Source organism: Haliaeetus albicilla, chromosome 2 (genome assembly GCF_947461875.1).
Source record: "Haliaeetus albicilla chromosome 2, bHalAlb1.1, whole genome shotgun sequence".
Taxonomy (NCBI): Eukaryota; Metazoa; Chordata; class Aves; order Accipitriformes; family Accipitridae; genus Haliaeetus; species Haliaeetus albicilla.
The window spans coordinates 66636425-66654310 of NC_091484.1; the positions used below are offsets into that span (position 1 = coordinate 66636425).

Sequence of the window (17886 nt, forward strand, 5' to 3'; positions counted from 1 at the left end):
TTGGGGGGGGACACAGCCGGGACAGCTGACCCCCACTGACACAAGGGATATCCCAGACCATACGATGTCATGCTCAGCATGTAAAGCTGGGGGAAGAAAAAGGAAGGGGCATGTTCCGAGTGATGGCATTTGCCTTCCCAAGTCCCCGTCAGGCGTGTTGGAGCCCTGCTGTCCTGGAGGTGGCTGAACACCTGCCTGCCATGGGAAGCGGTGAATGAATTCCTTGGGTTACTTTGCTTGCATATGTGGCTTTTGCTTTCCCTATTAAACTGTCTTTATCTAAACCCATGAGTTTTCTAACTTTTATTCTTCTGATTCTGTCTCCACCCCACTGGGGGAGAGTGAGCGAGCGGCTGTGTGGGGCTTAGTTGCCGCCTGGGGTTAAACCATGACACATGTTAAGAACCAGGTCTGTCTGTAAACAGGACATTCTCAGAAAAGAAATCACAGATGCCCTAGAATGCCCTGGGTTATTCATAGGATATCCTCATAGCACGTGAGTTTTGAGAATTTGTCCCTCTAAAGTAGTTTGTTGGCTCTATCCGTTGTAATAGAAAACCTTTCATCATACATTATGTGATAAAAATGTACTTAAGTTTGAGATTCAAAATTTCAAACTTGTGTTTCAGATAATCCTCTTTCAAATATCAACCTTTTGCTAATCTGTTCAGTTTATTTTCAGCTACATTTTCCATGTGATCTTGTGTTTCTTTGGATGATACTGAGAAGAGAAAAACAGTAGCTGAGGGAAAGGACAACATACATCATTCATATAATTTTTTTTCCACCTAACCTTTCAAACATGAAATAAAAAGATCATCATAGGTCAACATTAATGCTGGCAAGAGTATTCCTTTTACTAAAAATGTTGAAATGAGGATGCTTGTTTCATTAGACTGGAGCTGCGAGCTGCCCTTTTTTCCAATTGTGCTATTATCTGCAGTGCCATTTCTGAAGGTTTTAGTCCTTTTATTTGGAATTTCTTTTAAACAAATCAGGACATTGGAAATATTTCACTCTAGGATACCTTAGGTTTTTTTCATTACTAAAAAAAAAAGAAAAAGAAGAGAAAAGAAAAAGTTTTCTAGTATCCTTGGCAGCTGTGAAGAAAACTGGAATATTTCCCTCAGGAGTCCTTTTCTGTGCTTGTGGTGAGCAGTTAGTAAGCCCTGTGGTTAGAGCAAGAACAGATGGAAACTAGAAGAGAAAGAATTCAGGCACAGGAAAGCAGACACCGGCGCGTTGGTGGTATAGTGGTGAGCATAGCTGCCTTCCAAGCAGTTGACCCGGGTTCGATTCCCGGCCAACGCAGTTCCCTTTTTGACACCTTTCCGAGAGGAGCGGCTGGCACGCCGGCGAGTGGTGCTGCCACCCAGAGGGACCCCGACAGCCTGGAGAAACGGGGCACCGGGAGCTTCGTGAGGTTTCACAAGAAGTGCCAACTCCTGCACCTGGGGAGGAAGAGCGTGGGGAGGTGCAGGGGGCCACCCAGCTGGAGAGCAGATGGGCAGAAAAGGAGCAGGCGGTGGTTAAAGTGCTGGAGTGTTTCTGCTCTGAGGAAAGACAGAGCTGTTCAGCCTGGAGAAGAGAAGGCTGGGGGGGGGAATCTTATTAGTGTATATAAATAGCTGAACAGAGGGTTCAAGGAGGATGGAGCCGGGCTCTTTTCGGTGGTGCCCAGTAGCAGGACCAGAGGCAATGGGCACAAAGTGAAACACGGAAGGTTCTCGCTGAGCATCAGGAAACACTTTTTTACTGTGAGGGTGACCGAGCACTGGCACAGGTTGCCCCGGGAGGTTGTGGAGTCTCCATCTGTGGAGATATTCAAAAGCTGTCTGGACACAGTCCTGGACAACTGGCTGTAGGTGTACCTGCTTGAGCAGGGGGTTGGACCAGATGGTCTCCAGAGGTCCCTTCCAACCTCAGCTATTCTGTGATTCTATTATTCTGTGCATCAAGCCAAGGCAAGAACTGAGGGCAGAGGACCAATACAAGATGTTAGTGATTTCTCTAGGAGTGGGCATAGCACCAGGAGCTGGGCTGAGAGACAAGGCAGCCAAAGGAAGAAGTGTTACTCCAGCAGAGCTAGAGGAATGCATACAAGCTATGGTTCACTACAGAGCCAGTAGCTAGTGCCTTCAGGAGCCACCAGGTACATCAAAGTCTAGGCTTAAGCACCTCCCAGGAAGCCCCACTGTCTGAGTGCCCCTCCAGGTCTCTGAAAGTGCCAACCAGTCTTGGTGATGCAATTAATCAATGTCAATCCCATGGCTCAGAATCCTGTTGTACTTGAAACCTGACTCTTGACAACTGTTTCTGAGAAAATGTTCTATCCCAAAGTAATTTTGAAAATAATTTCTATTTTATTTCTAAAACCTGTTTATATGACAATTGCAGGCAGGAGCTACTCACATGACAGGCTGCAGTGTATGAAAGAATATTCGATTATACTGAATGTTGCTTCTTTTTTTTCAGTCTCTTTCTTTTCTTTTTTTCTCAAGAGGGAGAAAACGCACTTATAGGTTTATAACAATCAAAAGAAGGAAAGGGCTAAAGGACCTGAGCTAGCCCAGGGAGAAGTTCTAGCCATTTGCACTTCATAGCTGACTAAGAATGGGTAATGACTAGAGTTCCTAGGAGGAGTGGAGAAAGGGAGATACAGGCTGTGAAAATGTAGTTAAAATAAACTGGATAGATTTACGAAAGGCTGACATTTGAAAGAGGATCAAATCCTCTGTCCTTCTGGAAGAAAAGAGGTTCTGGAAGCAGTAGGTGGGTGATATGTCAGCAGGAGGCAATGGATTGAAAACCAAACCAGAGGAGGTGTACCTGCCCAGATTCTCTTTGCAACTCATAGGTTTCTAAACCTAAGGTGATGGGTCAAAATGATTAGCTGTTCTACTTGAGTCAAATTAGACTGCTGCTGGAAAAAAATATATAGTTGTTAATTTTCTTTGTCTGCTGAAGCCTGGATCCCACTGAGGGAAAATCCTTACATGAAAGCCTGGAAAATGCTCCAAAAAGGGTTGCTGAGACATCTAGACCCAGAGGAACACAAGGTGTGCTCCACTTCAGAGCGAGGCCAGTGGCTGGTTGGAGCAAGCAAGGCATCACACTCCATAGTACATGGGCTACTCGAGGTCCATTCATAGCCACTCCTATCAACTTCAGACGTTAGGCTGAGCTTTCAGACGAGGAGTGAAGAGGAAGAAAACAACAGTATGAAAGTGCAAGAGGGATTTAGTCTCAGTGTCCTACATGCCCAACCCAGAGAGAAAATTTTCTGTTATTTCAGCTGCAAATTATAAGGCAACACTGTTTACCTCTCTTTGTAGCAGTTGTTCTCACAGATATATCTGTGCTTTCCAGATGTGCTCCTTACAGATTCTTATAGCTGTGGTCTTCTGCAGTAAACAGAAACACCAACCCAGGTATTTTCTCATGGCTCAAAAGCAGTAACTTTTCTGAAAACCTCTAAGCTATGAGATGCTTCTGGATTCTTTACTTTGTTTTACTGCACAGGAAGGCAATGTTGCCTTTTGTTCTTTGTTTTTGTTTTGACGCTTCAGTTAGAATTGTGCAAAGTCATGACAAAGTGTAACTGTTCCTGTAGTGTGCGTAATGATAGCAGCCTATGCTAGAAATAATCAAATAGTAGCATCTCACAGTCTATTAGGAATGAGCTGTAATGTAACTTTGCAATCCGCTACCAAGAAAGGTGCCTTCCTCATTCCAGTAGCAGAGTAAAAGCCACATTCAGATGCTACTTCATTATTTCTCTTTGATTTCTTCCTTCTTTTGGGAACAGGAAAAAAACGTATCTATTGCTAGTAAGGATGGCTTAGAAAGAGAAGGGAGAACTTTCCAGTAATATCTCCTCCCTGTTCACTTACTGATTGCAGGAGCAAAATGTCTAAAATGTTGAAAATAAATTGTCTACAAAACTTCTGCAGCATCCCTTTTCAAAAAGAACAGTCTTTGAGCTTTCCATCTACAATAATCCAAGCAAGATATTTCATTATTTTAATATTAATATTGAAACTTTTTAAAGAAATAAATAGTTTAAACAGTTAGTATTCTAACTGATATAATTCTGCTGCTTCCTTCTACTCTGTTTCTGTGCATTCACATTTTGGCTTTTGCCTTACAATTAATTTATATAATTTGGAAGTATAAAACAGACACATTTGTTCAGTGTTTGAAACATGCTTAGTGAAAGTAAGTGCAAAAATACTGAGGGTTTTGCACTTGTGCATTCTTTGTGCTTATAGGACAAGGGAGAAAGGAAGGAAGGAAGGAAAAAGGGGGAAGGAAGAGAAAGAAGGAATGACATAAAGGGAGAGAAAGGAGGAACACATATATACACCCACAGACATACACCCACATGCCGTTCTGAGTGCATGATTTGACTTACATAGCAAGAACATTCTGCCTGATAAATGCATAATAAACCAGTATATTTTTTCCATTTCTTCTCTGCACCTCCTTTAAAAAAAGACTCAGGGAATTTTTATACTCTAGCATATTTTTGGGCTATCCAGAAGGAAAAATATACTTCCAAGGATCTTACAAAAATTCTGTTAACACACATCTTGGCCTGAGATTTCTTTGAACATCAAAGCAAGCTACGAGTTAATTCACTTGCATCCAGCTGCCTTTGGTGGTATGCTCATCATACTGAGGAGACCCTTTTTTGTTTCCATCTTTCACTGCTTATGTCAAACAGTTTACAGAGAGGCAATATAAATTTGGACAGAGCGCTAGGAATGCCATCAATGAGTTTGGGAGTTTACATTGTGTTTGTGTGAGGTCACCGGGTGTTGTCTTCAATGATCTATGGCCTAGCGAATGCTTTTAAAGCCAGAGGCTACCCTCAGTGCCTTTAGTTACTCCATGTTAGGTTATGTTTTATTAGGAGGGCTCAGGCAATTCTTCTCTTGCATTTTTATGTAATGGATTTGTGAGTGTTCAGTGGTTTTTGTGGCATTTTCCTGTACTAATAACAAGAAGTCAGGTGACCAGTAAGTTAGATGATATTTAACCTAGCGGTGACAGATGTAGCAGAGGTGAAAGGGTTATATCTATGAATAAACAAAGTTTGAAAGCCTTTTAACACCATCTTTCACATCACGCTTATCTGACCTTTGCACAAGATGACTTCCACAGACTTACTACAATGGGAGAGGGAAAAAAAAAAAAAGCCAAGAACTTGCGGTTTTTTCTCTTTTTAAAAAAATTAAAATTAATCATTAAGAGTTTTATGTTGTCTTTCTAAATGAATGAACGAAGTGCTGGTGGTACTGCAGTGAGGATTTCACTTGGATGAAAAAATGTGGTAGATTTATTTTGGTCCCAGAGGGTGCTGACATTTTAACCCACTTATCTCTGATTTATTCAGTCCTTGACAGTCCCAAAAAAGTGATGCATTTTGCCTGAAGGCTCTGTAGGTGAGGCAAGTTGACATATGCTTTTTCTTTCTGTTAAGGGGGTGATCTCCTCTGCAGTCCAGTGGATGAAGCAGGGGAAAATGGAAAAGGGAAATGAAAATGTTCAAGATAAGGATTTTTCTTCTTTTTTTCAAGTTCCTTGGGTTTGTTTTATAAAAAAACCCCTTAGAATTTCTCTCATATAAGCTCACCCTTTAAAGGTCAATGTCTAGGTGATCAATAACAGTAAACAACAGGTTCTTAAAAAAAGATTTTTGTAGCATGGTAAAGGTAAAAGTAATCTGGGATATTTTTGAGTAATTAGTTATTTTACCTTTCTAATAAAAATACTCAGAGCCTACATAGTCATGACTCTATCTTGCTTAAGACTAGATGGAAGCATATTTGATATTTACACACTTAGATGAATTCCAACACATTTGATAGCATATGGGCCAGATCCCAGGGCCTGAGGTTTGGTTTTGTGCTGCACCACAGACAGATCCTGGTTTAAATCTTAGTGTCATGAACATCAGAGAATTACCATTAAAAAAGTCTGATCCTGTATTTCTGGGCTGTCTGTGAAGATGGAAGTAGAAGAATCCAAGGGAAAGGAAAATGAGCAGGATATGCTCATGGTGTACTTGTAGAGAAATGTCTTGCTTCAATAATTCTGGGAGAAAAGACGGGGTCCTGCCATCTCAGCTGGGAATGCACACAGGAGTTTGCTTTTCTGTATCTTGAAGACAAGAACCTTGTGTTTCTAGCTAGCGTACACTGCTTGTTGTTTTATTGCTACTGTCTTGTATTAGCCATTATAACAAGTCTTATGCTCTTAAAAATATGTTTATATATATTCTTATTTCTGCAAGACTCTAGGATGCAGCTTACCTAAACTGGGACTTAACTGAGGAAACATACACCCCAGGGAGCACAGAGCTTCTCCAGGGCATGAAGCATCGGCTGCCTCAGTAACCAATCTCGCCTTCGGACTCTGGCTTGCTGGGGAGAGGTGTTTTCTTGCCAGTTCAATGTCAAGATGTGCAGAATGAGAAATGCAGAATCAGGAAGGTAATTTCTTTTACAAATGGCCATGTGCACAAGATGGGGGTTAAGTCTCCTCCCTTTTTACTGCTACAGTAGTTAATTTTTGACTGGAAATCACTTGCATTTTTTTTCAAAAATGAAATGAACTTAATCAGACTTCTGCTGTTTCCTTGTCTCATCTATAGTTCAGGGGGTGAAAAACAAATGAAAACTTAAAGACTTTTTTTCATTTTATTTCCCTGCTTCTTGTAGACGTTTACAATACTACAATGGTAATTTGAGCATAAGGCCATCTAGAGGAAGGAAAAAGTAATTAATGTTTTCTTCTACATGTTACCTTAGGGACTGCATTTTCCTAGGCATGCAAAGTTAAAAGCTGGCTTAGCTGGTCATAATGGGTCACGAACTGCCTGATAGAAACAATCAGTAGCACAAAGAAAGCAGAAATCCTGAGCAGGCTTCCACTTCGTACTCCTGTCTCTGCATTTACGTACTTCTTTTTCATCTGAGGTTGTCAACTACTTCAGAGCTATTAAAGTTAATGGAGTAATCCAGTTTCCAACAGCACAACGGCAAAATTGACTGTTGATGGACCACATCCATGTAGATGCCTAGGGCCTCATCCAAGTCTCCTTCAAGTCAAATGACACACAGCCACTGCATCCAATGGAAATTGGCTGACACCTTTAGCTGCAAGCACAGCCAGAACAGGAGACTCTGTTCTCTCTGTTCTGTATGCTCAGCAAGCCCAGGTATGGATGTCTGTTTGGGAGACACTTTAACATATTACTCAATTAGTAACTATTTTTCACTCCATCCCAGAAAGTAATGTCTTATTCTTGCTTGATAAATAAACAGACTAGCGTATCTAGATGGTTTCTCAAGAGAACTAAATCCCTCTCACATTTTTTTCTCTACATTTCTGTCTGATGCTTCACAGTGGTTCAAGTATAATAACTAGCCTCAGTAACTCTTTCCTGACTCATATTGAGTCTTCAAACAATTAAGAAAATGAAACCTGAAATAAGGATTTATGTTCCCTGGATGGCATATGGTCATTTTTTAGAGGAAAAAAAAAAAACCCCAAACAAACCCACGGTGTGGTTAACATTTTCTTATGAAATATTCCCAGTCACACCACTGCTTTGTTGCATATATTTCTCTGACACTCCAGAGATTGTCCCAGAGCAAACATAGCATTAATCATCAGATTCTTTACTCATTCTCTGGTCAGTTCATTGGAACTGAGATTCTTCTGTACTCAGATAGGAAAAACTAAAAGCATAAATAATGCCACTGTCAAATCATTCTTGTTCCTCTTTGTGCATTCTTGGTAATTCTAGAAAAACTTTAAGATGGTGATCCTTTGTAGATGCCATTGAGAAGGCAGGTATCTTAAGAGCAGCAAGTTCTGTTATCTGCAATTTCTTTCTTCCAGGTTCTGAACTTAAAGTGTCTGTGTCATATTTAAAGGAAGTTTCTATAACTTCCTTTTATTAACATAGAATTTCATATTTTTACAGTTACACTTTAGGACAAACTGTTGATGACAAACACTTGTACTGTGCAGGTCTTAATGGACACTGAGATCTCTTCTCTTTCGAGACTCATGAATAGGAAAAAAAAAAGCAGCTTCTTTAAAAGAAATTATGTTTAATAATAAGTAAAAAAGCATGTTGGCTTAGGTGTTTCTACAGCCCCTATTACCGTAATGTTAGAGCAATTCAAAGTCTTTAGTGTATTCTGTGAAGTAGTGAAGAACTGTCATTCCCAATTTTGCAGATGAGGGAAAAAAGGCAATGTAGCTACATGTCTCTGAGGCATAAAAAAAGCCATCTGACTGCCTCAGGAAAGTCTGTGGCAGAACAGCTACTTGAATCCAGGTTTTCTAATGGGCTGACCAGTGGACTGTTCTTCCTCTCCTGCAGTTGGAAAAGTTATTTTAAAACTGCAAATATACCTTTTGATGCCTCAGAACAGTTTTCCCTCAGCAACTTCTCCCAGCGCCTTGTATTCTGGCGCCTCTCTCCGTTATCTTAATTTCTCCCTGCAGCTTTGTAGACACCTCCCTCCACTTCTTTCATTCTACCCAGTTCTAGCTGGAATCTGGCCCTGTGCTTCCCAGCCTGCCTTTCAGTGTTGGGAAGAGGAAAGGACAGATCATTAGTTCTCAATGGTTTTCTCAGCAGGTAATCCTAGCCAGATAAATTAGTCCATATTTAAAGCCCTAGGTCAGAGGGCTTTACTTTGTGGACAGTGGGAGGGTCTGACTTTCTGTGCAGCGAAGGCAAACCCTTAGAGAATGCCTCAGCACAGGCAACGCTTTTGCTGGCAATTAGAGCCAATTTGGTGTAAAATTATAGGTCTTGTGTCTTTGGACGAATATGCTGAAACAGTTATCTCTCCAACAATTTTGTGGTACAGGCATACATTCACTACAGAGCCCTGCGAATACAGGAGAGATTTTCTTGGGGAAACAGGGTTAGAAACATCAAGCTCTTGGCACTCTAATTAGGTATAGATTGTTTTGCTGACTGCAGTGTTTAAAGCCTCCGGTTATCCTTCGTATACGGTAGAAATAGTAACCCATTAGGGTCACAATACTTTTGTAATGTGTGACACTCTCTAGATTCTGGTGGCTTCATACCAGAGAGGATCGCCCTGCCTGCATGGGGCAGGTTCTTTGCGAGTCACCCCAGTCTCCCACTGTGCTGCCGGAGAGGGGCTGGGATGACAGGAGGAGTGTGGGAGATCTTCCCTCTCTGTCCTCCTTTCCATCTGCTGTGGCGTGCGGCCTCGATCCAGCGTGTGCCCTCCTGAAACCCTTACTTGCGTTATATATTAGTAATACCCACCTAGGAGACTCAGTGGTATAGCTTGATCAAAGAAGGGTAGCGTGGCATTAAGCAGCCTGAAAAATCTGTCCAAAAATCTGGGTAAATACCGAGGTCAATTAGACCTCACTGAGCTCTGTGCTGCCACAGATGACTGGCTGCAGGTTTTTGGCTGGTTAATTTAAAATCGTATCACGTATGAATACACTATACTGCTGTCACAGGAGGGTAAACTGAGCCATAGTTTAACTAGAGTATTATGTGTTGTGAATCTGTCCAGATAATTCAGTTTAACCACCAGTATGGAACAACTTTTCATTCAAGTGCTTTTGTTTTACATTCTATATTAAGTTTACTTAATATAGATTACTAGATACTCCAGGGAGAATCAGCTGCCATCACTGTTTAGTTTTGTCTTTGCAGAAATCAAATTAAATAACATATCTAAATCCTTAAAGCAAAGTGGCAGTGTCTGTTCTGGCTCCATTTTCACTTGCTCAGCACTTTTTTTTAGGAGAAGAAACATCTTCATGCTTTCTCAGGAATTCGCTAAAGATTAGTTTAGATTCACTAACAAGGGAGCCTGGTGGAAACTCCATAATGTTCCAATTTTCCAGTTCTTCACCACAGATGTATTTTCTACCTATGGCAATTATATGCATCAGGATGGATCATAAAATGGTATTCACTAAATTTAATTTACATTCTTTTATATATTTCCAAGTTAACTTTTGATTTTGATGGAAAAAGACATAGCCTTAAACCCATCAAGCTCTCTTTAAAATATACTTTTTTTTTTTAAAGCAAATTTATCTTCTAACTGTGAAATATGAATAGAATCTTTGTGGAGTCAGCAATGCCAGGATTTCAGCGGTGCACTGAGCTAAATACATTATTTTTACACCTCATGAAAATGAGTTTAGTCAGGTCTCATCCTAGGCTTGAGCAAAATAACCAGACACAGTTCTCCAGAGATATCCAGATACAGTAGCTTCAGGAAAGGATTACTGTGCCTTTAAATTAAATCAGTTTCTCCTGGGTCACATAGTTAAAGAAACCCAAGATTTCTTGGCTGATATTAAATGGAAGCTCTATCAGAAAACAATTATACTATATGGACCCCGTCAACAGCATGCCCAAAGCTGGGCAAGCTCTTCCTTGGGCCTCCTGAAAACTGTTGCCTGCAGTGTATTTTTAAGATACCACAGATTTGTAATACTAATAAATGATAGTCTGGGAACTTATTTACTTTAATTGCTAGATGAAGCTTTGGGATCAGAACTGGCATTCGTTCCTTTTCTTTTCCTCCATGGGCATAAGGGTGAAATTCTGTCATATTTGCCACTGTAGACAATCTTCGACAATGACAAAAAAGTAATTGTCTACATGCAAATTAATGTTTGGAATGCATGAATGCACTTTAAGTGGTTTTCAAGTGATCAGGATGAAAGACTGATCGGCTTTTACACGTACTCTGGCAAAAAAATGAATTTGGAGATTTCAGCAGCAGCTGGAAAGTGCAGCCGTGCGTGCCCAGCCAGCTCTGGAGCCAAAAAGCAAATTTTTCTCTGCAGCAGAGTCTAAAAATCTTTGGTTTAGCTACCCTTACTGACCTATGCCAAATGAGTGAGTAAACTCAACCCAGCTAAGTAATAGCAGCCTTTGCATCCCAGAATGCACTGTAACCTGCCCCAATTTTGGTGAAGTGGATTAACACTTTGTTCAGCTGGGGGTAGAAATAAGTGGGCCCATGAAGGCTCTGATACCTGTGATACTTGTCTTCTGCCTATACCGACAATGCCACTTACCACATCTATTTGTTCAATATATTCTATGGTAATAAAACATTCCCAATTAAATAATATTCAGCCAACATAAAAGCAATCTATGGCAACTGAAAGAAATTTATTTCTTAGGTAGTCAGAAAAACCACAGGGTGCAGCCAGAAGGGGACCACAAATGCCTCAAGATGTTGGTTTCTGCTGTCGTGAGGCAGCAAACATTCTTTAGGTGCCTGCCTTTGCTGTAAAACTGATCTGTGCTCTTTCCAATGACAGCTAGCTGCCACCTTCCCATACTACCTGGTAAGAAAAGAAAAACAAAGTAGCTATTTCACTATATAAAGAATATGGATATCTAAGTTAGAGGTGAGCTAAATTTTGGGGTTTGAAGGAAGGAATACATTTGAAAATATGACGTACCTGTTCGTGTTACATCTTCAGTGGGTTTAGAACTGTGCTGGTCCACTGAATTCAGTTGAGTGGCACAGACTTTCTGAGAAATGGCACTTTAATTTTAAACCAGTAGCAAAACCTGCCTGCTCTCTAAATTTATAAATTATTGACACAGAATCAGTGAGACTGTGCAACAGATAATTGGCCCCTCTGGTCAATTCTCAATGGTGCTGAGAAGTTCATTGGTTTCAGATAAAGGTTTTTTTCTGAGCTGTAGGCTGAAATATTCCCAGAGTTTGAACAAGTTCATGTTCTTTGTTTGCTTTTTAAATAGCACATATCAAGGCCAAGCCTTGGCAAGAAACAATGAGGTTAGGATATGTGCTTGGTAAGGAAAAATGTGAGATTTAGAATTGGCTTCTAACATGGATTTGCTCTTGAAATACTGTATCTTAAAAAGCAGAGGTGGATTTCAACTTCTTATAACAGTTGAGGTTGTAGATCTAGGAATTCATCTATGAAGTTAAGAGTGTACATCTTTAGATTTATCCAACTGTGTATTTATGTATCAGTTGTTTTATTATTTCTGTATCAATTATTAATTTCACTCTGTTATGGTTCTTAAAACTTTTACATTGATCTCTCTTTTAGATTGAGCAGTAAAGTTTCTTTGCCATCAAAATTTTCAGGTTTCATCTGGGGAACTTTTCAGCAAAACTAAAGGTAAATTGGCGAAATGTTTCCTCATATAAACCAACTTAAAAATAAAATTATGAACTGAATCTTTCAAAATAAAAATGGAGAGGCTAAATTTTGCTTTCTGTTATCAGGGAAACCTATAGGCTATATATAGGTTATAGGCACCCTGACATTTTGTGTAAATCAAAGTCTGAGTTAGTTATCTAAATTCTATATTGTATATGTGGGGAGAATTAAACACTTCTAAATGGGATCCACAAAGGCGATGCACTAAGCAGAGGTACTGGTATTAGGTACAGAGAAAAGTGGAAAAGCTTGCTCACAGCACCCTGGAAAGGGTCAGGCCTTTGCTACTGGACCACCTTCACGGCATTCAAACAGATGAGTTGCCTCTTAGAGTCTGCCTTCGCAGCTTAATCTAAGCTCATCGGTTTTAAATTTGAAGATTGTTAGAGACCGTCTTCCACTAAGGATACAGACTCCTGCAGAAAGACTAAGTTTACAGGCAAAAAGTGTGCTTTCCATAATTACTTTTAATATTTTTTTTAGAAGTGACTCTATAGTCCTTCAAATTGAAAACATACAGTCTAAGATGACTGCAATACTGTCATTGTTATTCACCGAATTAAAAACCCGCTTCAAAGGAAAATGAAGAAACATATATATTCATGCACCAGGAAAAGTTTGCTCAATTCAGAAAGTCTAGCCTCCTTATTATAAGTTATGACCAGTTACAAATATTTCAGAAGCCAAATATTACACATTCTCAGAAGACCCTACTCAACCCTTTCCATATTTACTATTTATAACCTTTCTCTTTGACATCAGTGGGACTATGCACAGATGTAAGCAGAGACACTAGTAAACGCATTGGCATGGAAAAGACTTAAAGTAAGTGAGGATTATAATGGCTGCTTTGAAGAGAGGAGAAGTAAAATAACAGATTTAAGAATTAAAATATGGCCTGATTATCATATAAAAATGACATTATTAACCAAAAAGCCTGTTTTATTTCACTTAACAGCATTTTGGTAGTGTATGTTGTATTCTCAAAGCTGTTGATACAGACACTGCAATTTTGGTGATACGTACATTTCCAGTCCTTTTCTGACACTGCAGTCTGGTGGTTAGGTTTGGTGTGGCGGGCAGTCTCTTCTGTAAGGATGCGCTTCCCCAGGGCCTTGGCAGAATCAGAGGCACCTCTCTGCTCCTGCGAGTTTGCTCTTTCTTTTAACTCATATTGTACCAACGCTTCCTCATGGAAGGTGAGGTCTGAAGGCCAGGCCAGTAAGTGGGGAACCTTCAAGGAGAACCTGCATGCTGGTGGTTTCATTGATGTCATGATTTGCAACAAGTCAAAACAGCGAATGTTCACACATAATAATAGCATTATGGAAACTGGGATTTCTTTTTATTTTGGAGCTGACAGATAAGATATGAAGCCAATACTATGAACATTTGTATTAAACAAAGAACCAGCTTTTTAAAGCAATGAGCTATTAGCTTCTCGTATCCTGACCACATGCCAAATTAGGTTAAATACATTCTGCCAACCTAAATCCCTTTGGCAGTTTCAGCTGCTCCAGTTACTCTTTGCTTCTCCTTCTGGGGCCAGAGTCTACCACTGAATGTGCATGTTTCCACTGACTCACGTCCAAGGGCAGATTTTGGCTGCTGGAAGTGGTTGTGTACTGCAGAGCTACTGGCCAAGAACTGATTTCTTCCATCCAAGGGGTAGCTCCATTGCACTGAAACGATGATCCTTTTATTCATACAGGGTATTTGGAAAAGGAATAAGGAAGAGGAATAGAGAGCAAGGAATAATAGAAGTTTGAATTATGAAGCCTGCAGAGAACATTTGACTGTAATAGGGTACTACTGACCTTTCTAAAATTAAGAGCCTGTGATGCTTTTACAAACTGCTGACATTTGCAATCTTCAAAATTTGGACAGTCATAACCCACAATTAGGGGCTTACTAAGGACCTCCTTATGAACACAAATTCTTGATGAGACACAGATGCTTGTCAGGACCATATCCATGTTAAAAAAACCCTCTAAGGAGCAGAATTTATGTTCTTCAAGGCATCTTCAGGGTTTTTGGCATTTCTAGTTAAAGTGCTGATGAGTCTGTGAGGCTACAGACAGCACAAATGAGACAGTAAGTTTATTACCCTTGCATTGCGCACCTATAACATTTTGTTCTTTCCATTCTCCTAATTAGTGATATGTGTCTTCTTGTATGGTTTTCTAAAGGGCAGAGAATTCTTGCACATTGGGTTATATATTTTTAATGAACCTGAGGGCTTGCCTCTTCTCTTGCTTACAACAGCAAAAATCAGGAGCCCTAAAATGACACACAGTTTGGTAGTATAAACCCACACTGTGAGCACAGACGGCCTTGATGTGATATCAAAACAAATGAAAGGTGAGAATGTAATAATTTGTTACTAGGAAGCTGAATAATGAAAGGGGATTAGAAAGCAGGTGCTGGTGGGTGGAGAAATAGGGAATAAGAGAGTGCTACAGCACCATCTGTTCATGCTGCTTTTGCACCATTAGCTGGGTGTTTCTGTTGCAGACCTCTAAACATCTGGCTGTACTGCTGGGGTTGCAGGCTGCACCCCTGGTTTGGAGGGGAAAGTGTTAGTTTTGTAGTGGAAGCTTTTTCCTCTGTTTCCTTTCTTCTTAAGTACCTTGCCCCCATCTCTGACCTCAAATTCTGCCCACTAACTAAAACACAAGAACAATTCATGCAAATTGCATGTTTGCTACAGAGAGTAGATGGAACAACAGCAAATGTAAATGTAGCCTATGCTTTGTTCTTATTAAAACCATATGGGAACTAATCTGTGACCTGACATACTGATCCATCTTTTGTTTGCAATTGACTGTGTTAATGGGTATCACAGCAACACCAGAGTAACTGCCATGGACTGAGACTTCAACGTGCTTGGTGCTGCACAGCCACACAGCAGAGAGGTATTCCTTGTCCCAGAGAGCTTACAGAAGCATGATATTCACCTGGGAATCCATAATTTTCTTTATTTTTCTATACTCCAAATGCTTGAGGGTTTTTTTCAGCTTAATAATCAGAAGACTGTCAATAATAATAATGCCAGTAATAATGATAATAACTGTCTTTAAGACATTTAAATCTTTGCAGAATTCAAAAATTCTTGTAGTTTCCTTCTTTAGAAATATACATTTTATGGAGATGAATACACCTCTATTTCTTTTAAACCTTCACTATTTCCTTAGCAATGGCACCCAGCTTGTCTCCTGATCTCCATACAGCTTCCTATAAAGAGTATATATTACTATAACCTTTGAAATGTGGTGGAAAACAGGAGTTTATTTCCAGACATGGATCCAAAGTAAAGTCCTATTTGGGAACTAAAAAATGTTTCAGTGGTGAAACGTTACTTTGGTAGCTAGGAAAAGCTTTTCCATAGTTTTGTGATTTAAAAATACCTGCTTGTCTCCGATTTGGCCATCCTATAAACACCATTGCCTCTTTGTGACATCTGCTGGAACAGATAGCATTGAAACACGTTCAGGTTTCCTCCACACTTGCTACCTGCCAGCATTTACCTCCTAAGGGAAAAAGCAACTCACTCTGTATTTCAGAGCAATACTTGGCCAGTTCAGGTTTGAATTTTTCCTTATCCCACAGGACAACTGTTCTCCGCCTTCTTCTTGTCCTTACATAAAGGGAATGACCCACATGCCAACATGACAAAGATCCAGAAAGTTATAAAAGCTTCATTGTAAGGCTAAATCCTTAACAGGGATTGAAGCAGCTTGCACGAAGGAAAAGAGAGGATGTGCATTAAAGCAGGAAGTCATTAAAATAATCAATCACTCGGCAGAATCCAGCTTTTCTATAGAGTTTATGCATTTTTTTGCAAGCAGATTTACATTTTCAAGATTGTCAGTTTAAGCTGCATCCTCCACCTAGCTTTTCTTCTTCTGCTTCTCGCCAAGAAAACCAGCTGGAGGGGTTTTGTAATGAAATAAGATGGGAATCTTTTCTTTCTTTCCTTCTTGACACTGTTACTGTGCACATCTCTTTGCTACTTAATATTGGTTCTTATTGTAGCTATAATTGTACATTTTGATATATCTTGTACTTATTGTAGACTACTATATAAAACTAGAGACTGAATTGTTTCATAAGTATTTCTGGGCATATGTGACTAAGATTATAAAGTAAAAAATAGAAAAAGATTTTTCCAAACTTTTTTTTCTGATTGCTCTATGTTCTCATGCAAGCAGCATAATAGACTGATCTCTGTGTAAATCAGTGAGAAGATATAGTGCTTTACCTGAGGAAGTCAGGAATTTGCTCTCCAAAAATAGCAAGTCATCATATTATTTATTTTTTTCCCCACTTTGTCAGGGTTGGTTTAGGACAAACACCAGTTTAGAGCAGATATCTTAACTCTTTGCTGGTTAATGTTAGGTGAGATGAATAACTCCCCTCAATGACTACAAGAGCTAATAGCTTATAATATGTATACAAACTTTTAGAGGAAAGGCAAGATTTGGAGGTGAAGGAAATATCTTTTTATTATATAATTTTCTATAGCTGAGAAAAATTAACCAATTTTGGGGTATGCAGTCTTTCTTCATGTCCTCAGGCTGATCTGTATCTCTTTGCATATGCTTCCTAGACCACCTCCTGCTCTTCATATACAGATTTTGAACTTGAAACTCATCAGCTTTGGGAAGTGAAAGCCAGTATTTACAACCGCCTGCTTGTTATCACCCTACGTGGTAAGATGCATTGAGTGGTTTTTTACGATTTTTTATTTTTTAAACATCTACAGATCTGATCTGATTAGGTCACAGTTTATTCACAAAAAACCTTTCTGAGGTTTCAGTTAGGAGTCAAATCTATCAGTGATGCAATCCTCTAGGCTGCACTGGCATTGTGTTAAGTTGATTACATCCCAGGGACTTTGTCAGGAAGTTGATGAAGTAAAACATGTCACCATCTCACTTGAATAATTTGTACTATGATTACAGGATAATTAACCCTCAGCAGAGGAAGCAATTGCTGTAGGAAAAGGAATTGGATTCCAGTTATATGCACTTCATAATAAATGAAATGTGTAACTAACCAGATGCATTTTTTGTGACAATATAATTTGAACTCTTTTATACAGATTCCTGACCCTTACTAAGTCCAAAACCAAATGCCCTCTCACCAATTTCCAGTTGTTCAACTGATTCTGAACACTCACATTATCAAAGCTTTATGCTGCCGTACTGTGTGGCGCCACTTTGCCCTAACTTAGAGAGCCAAGGCTGAAACAAGACTCCCAGGATTTCCTTCTTGGTTGGTGGGGGGAAAAAAAATATCTGCAGAATATGATTCAGTTCATTGCAATGCAGAGGAGTGAAAGGAGTAAAGCGACACACCTCTGGAGGTGCCTAGGCTGTATGGGGAGTCTAAGGGGATCAGTTTAGACACTTAAAATTAGGTGAGAGAAACTTCCCAGTGTGCTCTCATAGTAGCTAGCCTTTTCAGTATAGAAAAGACAGGAGATTAGCAGTCATTTTGCTGTAGATTCCAGTTTGTAAATGCAATGTATTTTTACCCCAAGGCATGGCTATACTATAATCAAGAGATTTAAACAGTGTGGGTTTTAGCTGCCAAATATATACCTAGGATCTCAGGCAAACTTTTTGTAGTTTATGC

General features: G+C 39.7%; 1 non-coding gene across 1 annotated transcript; it reads left to right on the top strand.

Annotated features, from left to right (window-relative positions):
• Positions 1-1239: 1239 nt before the first annotated feature.
• TRNAG-UCC (transfer RNA glycine (anticodon UCC)) lies at positions 1240-1311 on the top strand. The gene has a single exon. It is a non-coding gene; the product is annotated as a tRNA-Gly (tRNA).
• Positions 1312-17886: the final 16575 nt, after the last annotated feature.